Genomic DNA, 13,603 nt, shown 5'->3' with positions numbered 1-13,603 from the left:
GTCAAATTTGGAACTGTAATTGCAGCAAGAGAAGAGTCAGTATCACTGTTGTTAATGTTATTGGGTAATCGGTGCCAAAGAGAAGAGTCAGTGAACCTTGTCGAGAATGTCAGCACAAACTAAAGTGAAGTATTCAGAGTCAGTGTTGGTTCATGGGCTCTCTAGCAAATATAGTTGGTGGATTTGGGGTTGTTTTTTTTTTTTTTTTTCTCCTGTCAATTTGCAGTACATTTTTTTTTAATTTTTATAATTAACAGCGAAAGTTTGACAATTCTGCCTGCTACTGAAAGAAAATTTTCCTTTGTCACTGAGAGGTAGATGTCAGTGGGCCATTTCTTTCTGAGCTGGCATGGTTCCACTGACCAACATTTTTCTGGTGAATTCAGTATCTGTGTTGACTGGTTTACCTATTCAATGATAGAGCAGGTAAGTACTGCAAACATAATGGCAGTAAAATCTCCTGTGTGCTTCAGGATTGATCTGGAAGGACTACGATGAAAAGGCTGTTGGCTGTTGCTTCATTTTCCATTTTAATTCCTTTGTTCTGCTGAGTGTACCACTCAGCACCATCTGAATATGCAACTGAAGCCTGGAGCTGTGCAAAAAAACCAACCAACCAACCAACCAAAAAAGTTTCAGTTGGATTTCAGCTGGCCCCAAACGAAGTCTACTTGGATGTCACCTTTTTGAAATCATTTTATGCTGTGTGCATATAGTGAAAAGGAATATTGTTTCAACATGTAACATTGAATATAACAAAAAATATTGTCTCCTTCCTGAAACGTACTTTTTTTTTTTTTTTTCTTTTAAATAAGCATTAAGTAAGCATTCGAGAAATGTATTTTCCAACCCTAAGAGTTGAGCAAAACCAGCATGTTTTGGATGCCAATGCCACTGGACTTAAAGCTTATTTATGCAAAATCATTGAAAATCATTGGAAAAAATTCACTGAGCTTCAAAGAATTGACACCTATATTCTGATAAGTAGGCAAACATTGTTATAGATTGACCACTCCCTTCTCTGCCTAATATCCCATGTTATTAAATAGTTGCCACTGCTATCAGATTCCAAATGGGCACTGACATGGTAATACAGGAATGGTGGTATGAAGCCTTTATTAACCCCCTTCTCATCTTTCAACATCTTTTTCTCTGTCCTTTTGCATTCTTTTTTCCATGATGCCAGAGCTTAGTAAGCAATGTTAGTCATTTGCCCTTGGTGCAAATACAAGGAAGAAATCTCAGCTCTGTTTAAACACCCTACAAAATTTGTTCTGACTTCAGTACAGCCAGATTTTAACTCTAATTTTGGATCTTTATTCAACTAGCAGACTCGGTGACATTTTGCTGCGTCACTAAACGCATGCAAGAAGAAGTTACTTTTGCCAAAGTGAAGAACATGAGGCTGTTACACACAGTTAAGCTTTAAGGGTTATGCCAGAAGAATTTCTTGAGTCTTTTTAAATCCAGCTGAAGGTGGCATCAAATTTATCTTCATAAGTCTTATGCAGGAGGGTGAGACTGACATATCAAATCTGTCTCTGAACCAAGTCTCTATTTAGTAACCTATGCTTGGACTATCTTTAAGAGGTGTTTTCTGTGTGTATCTATATATATTTGTTCCATGAAGTTTGTGGGGGTTTTGTGATTTATTTCACCACGTATAGATGCATTATGTATCACAGGTTATTCAATATATTTTTCAGTGTACATATTTCATTTCCAAGGCTAAAATTCATGTCTATAGACAAAGATTAGGTGTTTTAAAACAAAGTATAGTCTGTTCAGTGGTCACATCTTGACTAATTTAGGCTATAATTCTATAATTTAATAGTAGGAAGATAAGATGTGCTTGCTGTTACTAGTTTTCTGTTCCTCCAGATACATATGCTCATAAAGATGATTCATTTTAATTCCCCCTTTAAAATACTCTTTCAGAACAAATTTTAGTTTCATTGATTGTGTGCTCTATGTCAAGTATTTTTACAAAAACAGCAAAATAATTTTGTGTTAATTGTTTTTCATTATTTTCTCTCATAACACTAGATTTTCAAGTACTTACACTATTTGTGGAATCTTTAGGAAATATATTTTTACACATGCTTATCTCTCAATATGCAATCGCTATGCTCACAGTAAATTTGCTTTTTCTGTGTGGGAATGGCATCTCGTTCAAGGAATATTTAGATGTTGTACTAAGGGGACATGGTTTAGTGTGGAAATATTAGTGGTAGTGTGGTAATATTGGTAGTGGATGATCTTGGAGGTCTTTTCCAACCTGGGTGTCTGTATGATTCTAAAATAAAGCCAGTTAGCTAAAACCTTTGAAGAGGAGCACAGTCTATTGGATGTTTCTTATGCTGTCCCTTGTTGGTCTCTCACACCTTCCGTCTTTCATGATCACAAGACAAGCTTACCCTATTCACTCCTTAAGTGATGTAGGAACATTGCAGGAAAACTCTCTATCTGAGGTCAATTTGGGTGTCTTTATTTGCAACATTTTCATTCGTAATTGGTAGCTGCGGTTTTGAGATCTCACATTTCACTTCATCTCTGCACAAAGATATCTTTTAATGTCAGCTAAGTGTTCCTATAATAGGAAATTTCCAATTCTAATTAAATTAATGTGATCATTTATCTCACTGCAACTCAGTTAGGTAAACTATAATCTCTTTCTATGTGTGATTTGTAAGGTTTGGTTTTGTTCAGCTACTAAGCGATTCTGGCTGAGGTTGTGAAAATGCCAATGCTGTTTTTGACTCATTTGTAGTGAATTGTTTTAGAGTATTGGAAGTGACAATATATTACGCAAAAAATGTATTGGTGAGGTCTCTGAGACTACCTTGTTTCCTCATTACTGCAATTTTTATACTTCCCCCATCTGACAATGTCAAATGGCTTCCCAGACTGGTTTCTCATCTTGGAGGAGCAGATTTTACCTGGTTACACCTCCAGACCTTTGAGCTTCTAATGCCACATCTTAGATAGAAACCTATTTCCATATCCTAACCTATTACAGAGTTTGTGGGTGTATGTTATACTTCTTTGCCCAAGAAATTAACATTTGTCACATTCACTCCACTCAGTGGTTTGTAGTAGACATTTTCATAAAGTTTACACTTGGGGTTGTTTTGCTGGATTTGACTTATCAATACCTGATGCAGACGTCTGAATAAATAAAACATAGCCTGGTACTACTTAATATCATTTCATACAATTGGTGAAAACTAATTTGATGATTCTGTACAGGGAGTTCTTATTTCCCCAAGGAGCCAGTAGATGACATCTACCTAATTTGCCAGTTAAGATTCGTACATGTAGCTTATATGAGAAAATTGATTGGAACTCATTTGACTACTGAACAAGATTCGCATCAGTAAATATAGTGACTGCATTAGTATTAGCTAAACTTCTGAACCACAAAATACGTTTCTTCTCATTTTATTTGTAGAAGAATGGCACAACTATTTTGTGAATAAACTTAATCTATTCATAATTACATCCTGTTATAACAATTAAAATCACACCCATCAATTTACATTATTTGAATAGAATAACAATTTTTTAGCTTAATATTTAACTACATTTATTTCTCTCTTAACCTTCAAACACCAAGACCATTTTAAGATCATCTGTTGGCTGCCTGCTTCTGTTTGGTCTTCCTCTGGTTTAGCCCACAGGGCCACAATGTGGATACTTTCAAAAATTCAAAACTTCGATTCAAAAATCCTATTATTTGGGTTGCTTATGGTGGAAGAGAACTTTGTTTAAGGATTCCTCCCTGGAGAATTTACTTCTTCAGCATCATATGTTTGCTGGTGTCTGGTAGACAGTGCAAAATATTATACAGTATGCAGTCATTTTATGCATGGCATCAAGGAAAGCTCCTTAGGAAATATGGAGGATTTATATATATTCTCTAATCCCTATCTTTATTCACTATTTAAAACTCTTAACTCTACAGATTTAAATATTTACTTTCTGTTTTAAAATGCTCTTTGATCCACTTAGGAATTTGGATATTTAACTGCTGTATTGGTCCTACATCAGTAGCAAATGAGGTCTGAGGAATATTTGCCCAGCTGCAGACCTAAGGAAATATCCTTTCCCTGTGTTCCTAGATGGAAGGAGGATGGTTGTTCTCCACTTTTCAGCACAAAAATAGGGCAAAACGTAGAGATTACACACATTCATCTGGTCTTCAGTTTTGGCTATTTTCTTCCTTTATCCTATGAGCCTCCTTGTTTTCTGCCAAACCTCGGAGCTGATATTTCACCTGTGTGCAAAAAAGGAGCAGGCTCTCTGCCAGGCCAAGTCCATCACAAAGCTTTTTAAATATATCACATAAGTGCTGATAAGTATGATGTTTTCTTCTACCATCACTTTTCACATCAGCAACAGATCAAGAGGATTGCCTCAAACTTTCTAGTTTCAGCTTGCACATTTATTCAAGAGATTGCCTTGCCAAAAATAATGTAGTGGATAAAGTAATATTATACTAAGATTTGTTTGGAAATGTTAATATTTGAGTATAGATGAAGTAATTTAAGGTGCATGCATGAAGTCAGCAAGAGACCAAGTAATCTGAATGGTCCCCTTTTTGCTTTAGACATAGCTCTGGGCACTGCACAAAGCATCAAATGAGAGTTGTCTTTCATGATTTGTAACACAGCTGTGCACACACTTTGTGTAAGAAAAGAATATCACTTTGGAAGGGATGAATGCCTGCTATCTGGTGAAAGATGTATACTGAATTATTAAAAGAAAAAACAACAGACCTACCTTGAGAAAGTGCTGCTTTCTGCATCACTAATCTCAGTGCCTGTCTAGGTGCAATCCACAGTAATCAAAAAGCTGCAGGGTACGTTAGGATTCCTTAGAGATCCTTTTTACATTCTCATATATTATATTTCTGGACATACATTTGCACAGTTAAGTATCTTAGAAAAACATGTTAGAAAAGAAAGAAAATATATTATTGCCCTTATTTTTACCTAATGAAACTGCAGAAGAAAACATAACAGCTAAGGCATTAAGTATTCTTATATTTTCTTTACGCCTGCTCATACACTTTACAGAAGATTGAAATTTAGAACGTGAAGTACCCAAACATCTGTAGTACATGAGAAAGAGCACCCAGCAGTACTGCATAATCAATTAGTACTTCTAAAAAATGTTTATTGTCTAGCTATTTGCATTTGAAGCACAGTCTTGTGGTTTGAACAATACTATCATGTTAATTTTTGACCTTACTGCAGGTTTGAAACATGACAATAGGTTTTTTTCATAGATATAACTTCAGAGCAGTGTAATCACATTCTCTTGATTCACTGTATCATTATATATAATATATAATATCATTATATTTAACTAGTGCATCAGTGTATGCTCAGTTTCCAAGTCATTTAAATCATCTTCTCCTTTCAGAGAAGTCTCAAGCCTGCAAAGCCTCAGGAATTTGCAGTACTTCTATGTATTTCTGTGGCATTCCATAAAAGCAAACAGGGTTAGTCTGGATTTATCCAGGCTTTAACTTTCCACAGCAAAAGAAACAATATTTTATGAGATTATGGATAGTCCAAAAAATGGAAATAATACTGGATCTCACTGTGCAAATTTACTGTTGCCATAGATTCCATGTTTAATTTCTTTTCAAGATCCAACAAGCCTGAAGGCTTTTCTTCTAGGGCTTGTTTCCAATTACTCTTTTAATGGCCTGTCAATTTTTCTAATTTTGCCACACGTGTAACTGATATAAAAAATGTAGCATGCAGTGCTGAATTTTATGTAAATGTAAAGACCCTGACCAAACTAGCACTGAAGAGTTAGCACCAATATAAACACAATGGGGAGAGGATATGGGACCTAGCAGAGAAAGCATGGATGCAAGGATGAGCAGAGAAAATAGTAGAGGGCATATCAAAGCTCTTGCTATGATAAATAATAAAGGCATAAGGTGCAGCAGTGATATTTATTCAAGGGATATTCCTTGAAAAAGGAAACTGCAGAGTGAGCACGATTCCATAAGGAATATAAGAAAGACAGGCATGGATTGGCCTTGATGTCAATGGACTGTGAGGCAGTAGAGTAGACAGTCAGTGTGGAAGACAGAAAATTCAGTTAAAACTGTAGGTAGAACGCTGTATAGGAATAAAGTATTAGTATTATTATTATTAAAGTATTATTTGATCTACTTTCATTCTGATTTTCCTACCAGGTGCAAGATCTCTTCACATTTTTGTTGTCTGGTGACAATACAGAGAGAAAAGATGCTTTAGATGTTCTGCCATCAATAATGCACGTTTTCCACACAGTTTGAGATAGAAAAACCCAGAAACTGATTTTACACTATATTTCTCTCTTCCCACTGCAACAATATTCATTTTATTTGGTCCTGCTTCTTAGAGTCTCATCAGCATTTAATTCGTCTGCTGACATTATCACTCAAAACCGCGAGCTTTTCATCAGCGCTTTGGGAAAATATTGATGATCTCATCAGCTTTGAATTCTGTTTCTGCTTTGGTTGCCGAATGCTACCAGGTTGTTTCCATAGACATTGCCTGCCTGACCTAGTGGTATGCTTTATGTGAGGTATTAAAGATGATAAAATTGTTCTTCATATCTCACTGTGATTGGAGGGATTGGAAGAGTAATAGTGAATGAAGTGTTGTGGCTTTTCCTGTAATGTTTTTTTATTATTATTTTAATTTGTTTCGAAGTAATTTGAAGTAACAAGGCACAACTTGAGTCTTGAGATTATGGAGAAATAGAAAGCTGATATATTCCTACCTGTGTTAGGGAAATTCCACAGTGGAAAGTCTCAATCAAGTGCTGAGGTATCATGTGAGAGATGGTGATGTTTCCTTCAGCTCATTCAGAAGAAATTAGAAAGGTTAAGACTAAACTTGCTGTAAAATCCGTTGATTTTGAGAAAGCTGAGTAAGGTGCTTACGGAGTTGTTACATGACAGAGAGCATGTGGTAGGGAGTAAGGTTTTCCACTGTGAATGTGTGGTAACCTGTCTCTGCATCACATTGGTGCATTGAATAGCTCCCAGGAAGTTGTTGGAAAAATCTGGAAGGTAAAGTAGAAAACAGAACAGGAAAACAAACGAACAAACAAGAAACTCCTGTTTGCTGGAAGTTGAAGTTCAATCTGGAATCAGCATAAATATGGAAATAAGTATTTTGGAAAAGACATTCTAGTGTTTGCAGAAGCTTCTAGGAGCATGATCATTTGTTGTTGTTGTTGCAATAAATAATGAAATTGGGAGTTTGCAATAGTTATCCCTTGCTGTTTTGGGGGGTTTCTTCAATGATTTCAACTCAACAGGCTGATTTGATGAAGTAGTTTGCTGTCTGCCAAATGACTGGGATTCAGCTACCTGCAAAGTTTTTTCTAGATAGAAAGTCACTACAGCAGTGAATTTTGCTTTACGGGGCAGCTGGGTTTGTCATTCTAACCCTAGCCTAAAAGCCTAGCTCTGAAAGGAGTCTACCACAGCCCCTGAAGGTCTTAGTGTAATCCTGACAGTTTTTATTTCATCTGCAAGGCAAGCAATGTCAAGCAAGGCAAAGTTCCTCAGCCACTAAAATTCCACATAGAGAATCAAGCTTTAAGAGGAAGCTCCTACTCGAACTCTTCTTTTTAGCCTCAAAGCTCAGCTGGTACAAGATCTCATCCTAATTTGGAGTAGTTGTAAAATAACTGAAGAGCAGATTGCTATGATGTTGTAGTAGCTAACTGCCTGCGAGTGAAACTTCTGACTGTACTAAACCCTGATTTATAGACATCTACTTCATAGGTTTTTTTACTCCTCTTTATAAAACTGCTATGCGTTTTTGGCCTTTCTTCTTCATGGCGACTGAGTGTACATCCTCCAATTCTAATGTGAGAGATTGCTGTGACAGGTTGAAATCCTGGTGCTAGTATAGCTGGCAACTAATTGCTATGTTTCTTCACTTGGGAATCAAAAATCTGTACAATAGAGGGAAGTAAAGAAACTTTTTTTTTTAATATTATTTTGCTGTAGGATTTATGATTTTAGCACTGGGTTTTTATGCTGCAGGTTTAATAAGGAATTTACTTCAATATACAAAGAAGGAAAAAATTGGCTTAGTGATGTGAAGAGTGCACCACAAAACACTCTTCAAATTGGATAAGTGCATTGTTTATACTCACTAAATAAAGAAGGTATTTAGAAAAAGTGGTATTGAAATGGCTTGATTTTTTTCTGAGTATTCTTGTTGTAAGGCTGTGTTTTAAGTTGTTTATAACTCTACAAGATTTTCTTTGTGTACGATCTCAATAAGATCATTCTTGGTGACAGCTCTGTGTTGATTTTTGGGGGGTGGGATTTTTTTTTTTTTTTTTTTTTTTCCCTACAGTGAATAGAAAATGTGGGCATGCAGATTTAAAGCAGAAAGAAAACTATCTTTTGAAAGCATCTTAATAGGTATCCTGCCTAATGCGTAGCGTCAGTAAACTAGGAAGAGCATCTTGGGAATAAAACAGGTGGTAAGAAAAATAAAATATTTGCAGTTTATTAGGTTTAGGATTGAGGACTGACTGTCTCGACTAAAAATGGATATCTGCAGAATGGTTAAAGTGAAAGCAAGAGTTGACTTGAGACAGGGAAGATAATCAGTCAAGTAAGATAAATGAAAATGAAATGGGAAAAAAGGAAATGAGTGGTCTTGTTGCTGAACAAGATGTTAAGAAATATGATAGATCAATACCAGTATTCAAGAAAGGGGAGAATGTAGAAGAAAAACTCAGAGGGAATAAAACTATCTGCATCCAGGGGTGTGATGCATCTTGGGCTTGGTTTCAGGCCTTATGTGGGAAAAGAGTTCTATTTTCAGCAAATATCTGAGAAATGCAGTGCTTCCTGTTCTGCTCTTCTATTGATTCCTATTAAGGATGATTACCCACTGGAGTTATCAGTAACTTTGTTAATTTACTTAAGAGAGAACCGTGTGATTGAAGTGAGTCACCAGGCCCACTCATGAACCACGTGGTTGTCGGTATATTTTCTTATACTGGAATTGGATTCATTTTCTATTTACAGTAAGATAGTCCGAAAACAAAACAAAGCACCTATTATCTTGCAAATGTTATTTATTATTCTAAAACACATGTATTGTGTCTTTATTCAAGAACTAAAAATTGGCAAACTGAAAAAAAGGGTTCCCTCTTAACTTTTAGTTTCTGTACATGTATAAATATCATAGTTAGAAGTGACTATAAGATATAGTTTCACTCCCTTTGAACCTTCTAGGGGTTATTATTTTGTTCACTGACTGCACGGAAAAATCTTACGTAGGATATATAAAATTAACTCAAATCTGTTCCTCAGCTGATTTAAAAACTGAAAAAATGAGCTTGTAATAGATTTGCATTGTGGGGAAAAAAAAAAAAAAAAAAAAAGTTCAAGTATTCCTTGCAAATGGATTGTCCCCAAGAAAATCTTCAGGATTGCTCATGTAACATTAGTATAGGTTACAAGCTTCTGCTTCTCATTAAGTGACTTTAACATGTTTTACTTTATTCTTATTTCCTCTTTATCTGCTCTTTATTATATCCTGTCATTATTAGAGTGTTAGCACTCTACTAGACAGTAAGTTAATGGTATTTGTGGTAAAAGACTTTAAATTCAGTTCTTCATGTGATCTGAAGTTTGTACAGACTTACTACAAGTCTTGTTTTATAAGACAGGCTTATCACGCTACAGAAAGGTGATACTGTCCATGGTGATGCTATCTTGATAATGATTATCAGTTAATTTGAAGATAAATTTAGAGAAATTTTTTGTATGTTTGCTTTGTTTGTTTGTTTTAAAGCTATGTTAGGCAATAACTAATTAAAACTTGGATTTTCATTAGATTAATTTTTTGCTCTGGGTGGCTCAATTCAGTTTTTCTGATTAACTCGTTCAGGTGTTTTAGAATGAACTGGTGTATGTGAGAGATGGATGTAATTTTTAGAAATTAAAGACTCAGTTTTCTTAATTACAGCTTTTGTAACTGGTGTTCCTAATTAGGAATCTCCTTTATTTTTGACACTGATTGGGAATTCTCATACAATAGTTCTCCATTCCTAAGAAATCCCTCTGGAACAAGCATGTCAATAGGGTAATTCATGTCAACTCATTTTTTTCTCCTCTTCTCTCTGTTCTGAATCATAGGTCACTGGATTATTTACATGAGGCTATATGTTACCTTAAATGGAAAGTGCTCAGGCTAAATAGCTTTATATTCTAATCCTTACTCAGAAAGCATTCCTATTCTGGAAAATACTTGAGGCTGGCTAACTTCAGTGAGACTAGCACCAGATAAAAAGCAAACAAATAATGTGCCTTATTGAGTCAGGACCATTATCATTTTCCACTAATGCAATTGCATTGAGTTAAACTGATTTCTGACAATTGGAGGGAGAGGAAAATCAGTTGAGGTCCCACAGTACTCTCCACAGCAGGTAAATTAAGGGGGAATATGAGTAGTGATACAAAATACCCAGACACCATTAAGCACTTTGAGGTTATAGTCTAAAAATGGAACTTCCCATAGGGGACTGATGTGCATACTTTATGAAATTAAATCTGGTGAAGGAATTAATGTATGTTAGTGAACAGAAGCTTTTGTTATTTGTGCTAAGCTCACATCTGGATGTGACCATCCTGGAAAGATTGAGCCAGTTTGTATCATTTGTTAGTTGTTTATTCAAGATGATTTATAAAAATAGACCTAAAAGCTTAAGGAGTTGTTAAAAAAAAAAAAAAATTAGTAAACACAATCTTTTGTTTTGTGGGAAAGATGCTAAAATATTGAGATATTTCTGTCATTTGTTGGTAGGAAAAAGGCTGTAAAAGGAGTCCTAGAAGGCAAGAAAGTAACCATGGAGCAGGAGTTTGCCATCATATAGAAAGGATAGGTGGAAGAATTAAGGAGGATTTCTAAAATAAACTAACACTGTTAAAAAAAAAAAAAAATTGGAAATTGCTGAACTTTTAGGCAAAGTTAGAACCAGCATATGTTGGTAGCTTGAAGATAATAAGGCAACAAGAACATAAAGAAAATTCACTAGTGGCAATATGCTTCTCTAAATATATTTAAATAAATAAATATAAAAAGACAAAACTCACCTTTGATTTAACTGATTCTTCTGAAGAAGAGGTGTTTTCAGGAATAGGAATGGCTACAGCTCAATAATTTCTTCAGTCTTTAATGTCATTAGTTACCCAAATCATCCTTCAAGTGGTTGCTTTTCACTTTCTTTTCCTTAACTAGACTAGACTTTCAAGCAATTGGAGTTGTTGTTCTGTCTTGGAGTTGCTGAAAATGTAGCTAAATTTGTTTGAAGCTAAAGAAAAGAGTGTAATGTGAATAGGCCCTGAGATCTCAAGCTGCCATTCGTCATGTCGCAGCAATTCAAAAATGGGATAAGTCATGACACATTGGTCATGATATAAATTATTCTAAAAGAACTTGGAAAAAATATCCTCTTACTCTGTGATACAGCATTAAAAAAAAAAAAAAAGTGGGGGAGGAAAGATCTAAGTGCTTCTCAAATGTTCTAAAATTGTTTTGTTCTTGCCTTGCTGGATGTTTTCAGCCCTTCTAAATTTGATATTTTTCAATTGTATTAACAAGCAGGTTTTGCTTTGTTTTCTTTTCTTTCTCCCTTCTTCCTTTGATATTAAGGGAAAAGAGGGAGAAAACCACATCAGTTATAAAAATGTTTTCTTACCATCCTCTCTTTCTGAAATTTGGAAATTTTCTGAGCTCTTTAAGTAACTAAAAGCAAAACAAAGAAGAAAAAAACTATGAAAGTATCATCACATTCTTTCCTACCTACTGAAAAGACTGATTTTCACAATGAGGTTTCATTAGCATTTGAAAATCTTGAGTAGTTCTAAGGCTTTGGCTAATCTAGGTTATTAGAGTATTATGTTAGAGACTACTGATAACATTTCTCTTCAATGTAGCTGCCACCTTCTGTCAGGTCACATGGCATGGATGCTGGTATATCGACTATAAACATAAAGTACTAGAAAAAACTTTCTTTTTTATAAATTCTGGTAGAAAGCAAAAAATGCAAAAAATATGGATCTGTCTTTGCATGTTCATACCAGGATCGTAACATTCTTTTTTCCTTTTTCTGATCACCAGCTCTTCACAAATGATCACTTAGAAAAATATATGTAGGTTACTCCTAGAGGGGAGAGATTATAATCATCATTTGTAGCACTGAAGGAGACCTGTTGTAGACTTCACTGTGAAAACCCAAAGCAAAAACAGGTTCCCTTTGCTGAGCTTGAGTATAGCAGGATATCAAAGAAAATCTGTGTTACCAAATAACACCAGCATTGTTTCCCAGGGGTCAGTGCTGGGTCTGGTCCTGTTCAACATCTTCATCTGTGGCCTGGATGAAGGGATACAGTCATCCTCAGCAAGTTTGCTAGTGATATAAAGCTGATAGGAGTGGCAGACACACTGAAAGGCTATGCTACCATTCAATGAGACCTGGACAGACTTAAGAGTTAGACAGGGATGAGGCTTAACAAGAGCAAGTGTGAAGTCTTGCACCTGGGGAGGAATAACTGCATGTGTTAGTACAGCTTAGGGGATGACCTGCTGGAGAGGAGCCTTGCAGAGCATGAGCTGCCTGCTGTAGGTGGGGTGGAGCTTGATGATCCTTGAGGTTTCTTCCAATCCAAGCCATCCTATGATTCTATAATTCTACCTGGGAGTCCTGGTGGGCAACAGTTTGGCCATGAAGCGTGCCCTTGTGGCCAAGCAGGCCAATCGCATCCTGGGCTGCATTAGAAAGAGCGTGGCCAGCAGTGAGGTGATCCTCCCTCTTCACTTTGCCCTGGTGAGGACACATTTAGAATACAGTGTCGTTTTGGGCTCCCTAATTCCAAAAGGGCAGGGATCTCCTAGAAGGAGTCCAATGGACGGCCACAGAGATGATGAAGGGCCTGAAGCTTCTCCCATATGACTGAGTAACCTGGGTCTGTTCAGTCTGTAGAGGAGAAGACTGAGAGGGAATATGATAAATATTTATAAATATCTAAAGGAAGGTGGGATGCAAATGGATGAGGCCAGGCTCTTCTCAGTCATGCTTAGCAATAGGACTAGGAGCAATGGCCTAAAACTTGAACATGGGAATTTCCATAGTAATATGTGAAAGAACTTCTTTACAGTAGTAGTGATGGAGCACTGGAACAGGTTGCCCAGAGAGGTTGTGAAGTCTCCTATGGAGATATTCAAGATCTGTCTGGAGGCCTACCTGTGTGACTCATTGTACAGTACCTGCTTTAGCAAGGGAGTTGGACTCAGTGATCTCTTGAGGTCCCTTTCAACCCCTCCAATTCTGTGATCCTGTGAAATGTTCAAATCTCACTAATTTTGAATGAGAAGATGGTAGCTTCGAGGTGGTTTCTGACAATCCATTTCATTTCTGTTTTCCTTATGTCCTTCTTCAAGAAACATTTTTTGTGGATTTGTTCTCTGGAGTCTGATCATTTGTACTGACTTTGTTACAGTGGCTACAAAGTGTCACACTGAAGGTAGTACTGATGGGAATATAATAAGATTTT

This window comes from Tetrao urogallus (assembly GCF_951394365.1).
Source record: "Tetrao urogallus genome assembly, chromosome: 4".
Lineage (NCBI taxonomy): Eukaryota > Metazoa > Chordata > Aves > Galliformes > Phasianidae > Tetrao > Tetrao urogallus.
This window is presented reverse-complemented; position numbering follows the sequence as displayed.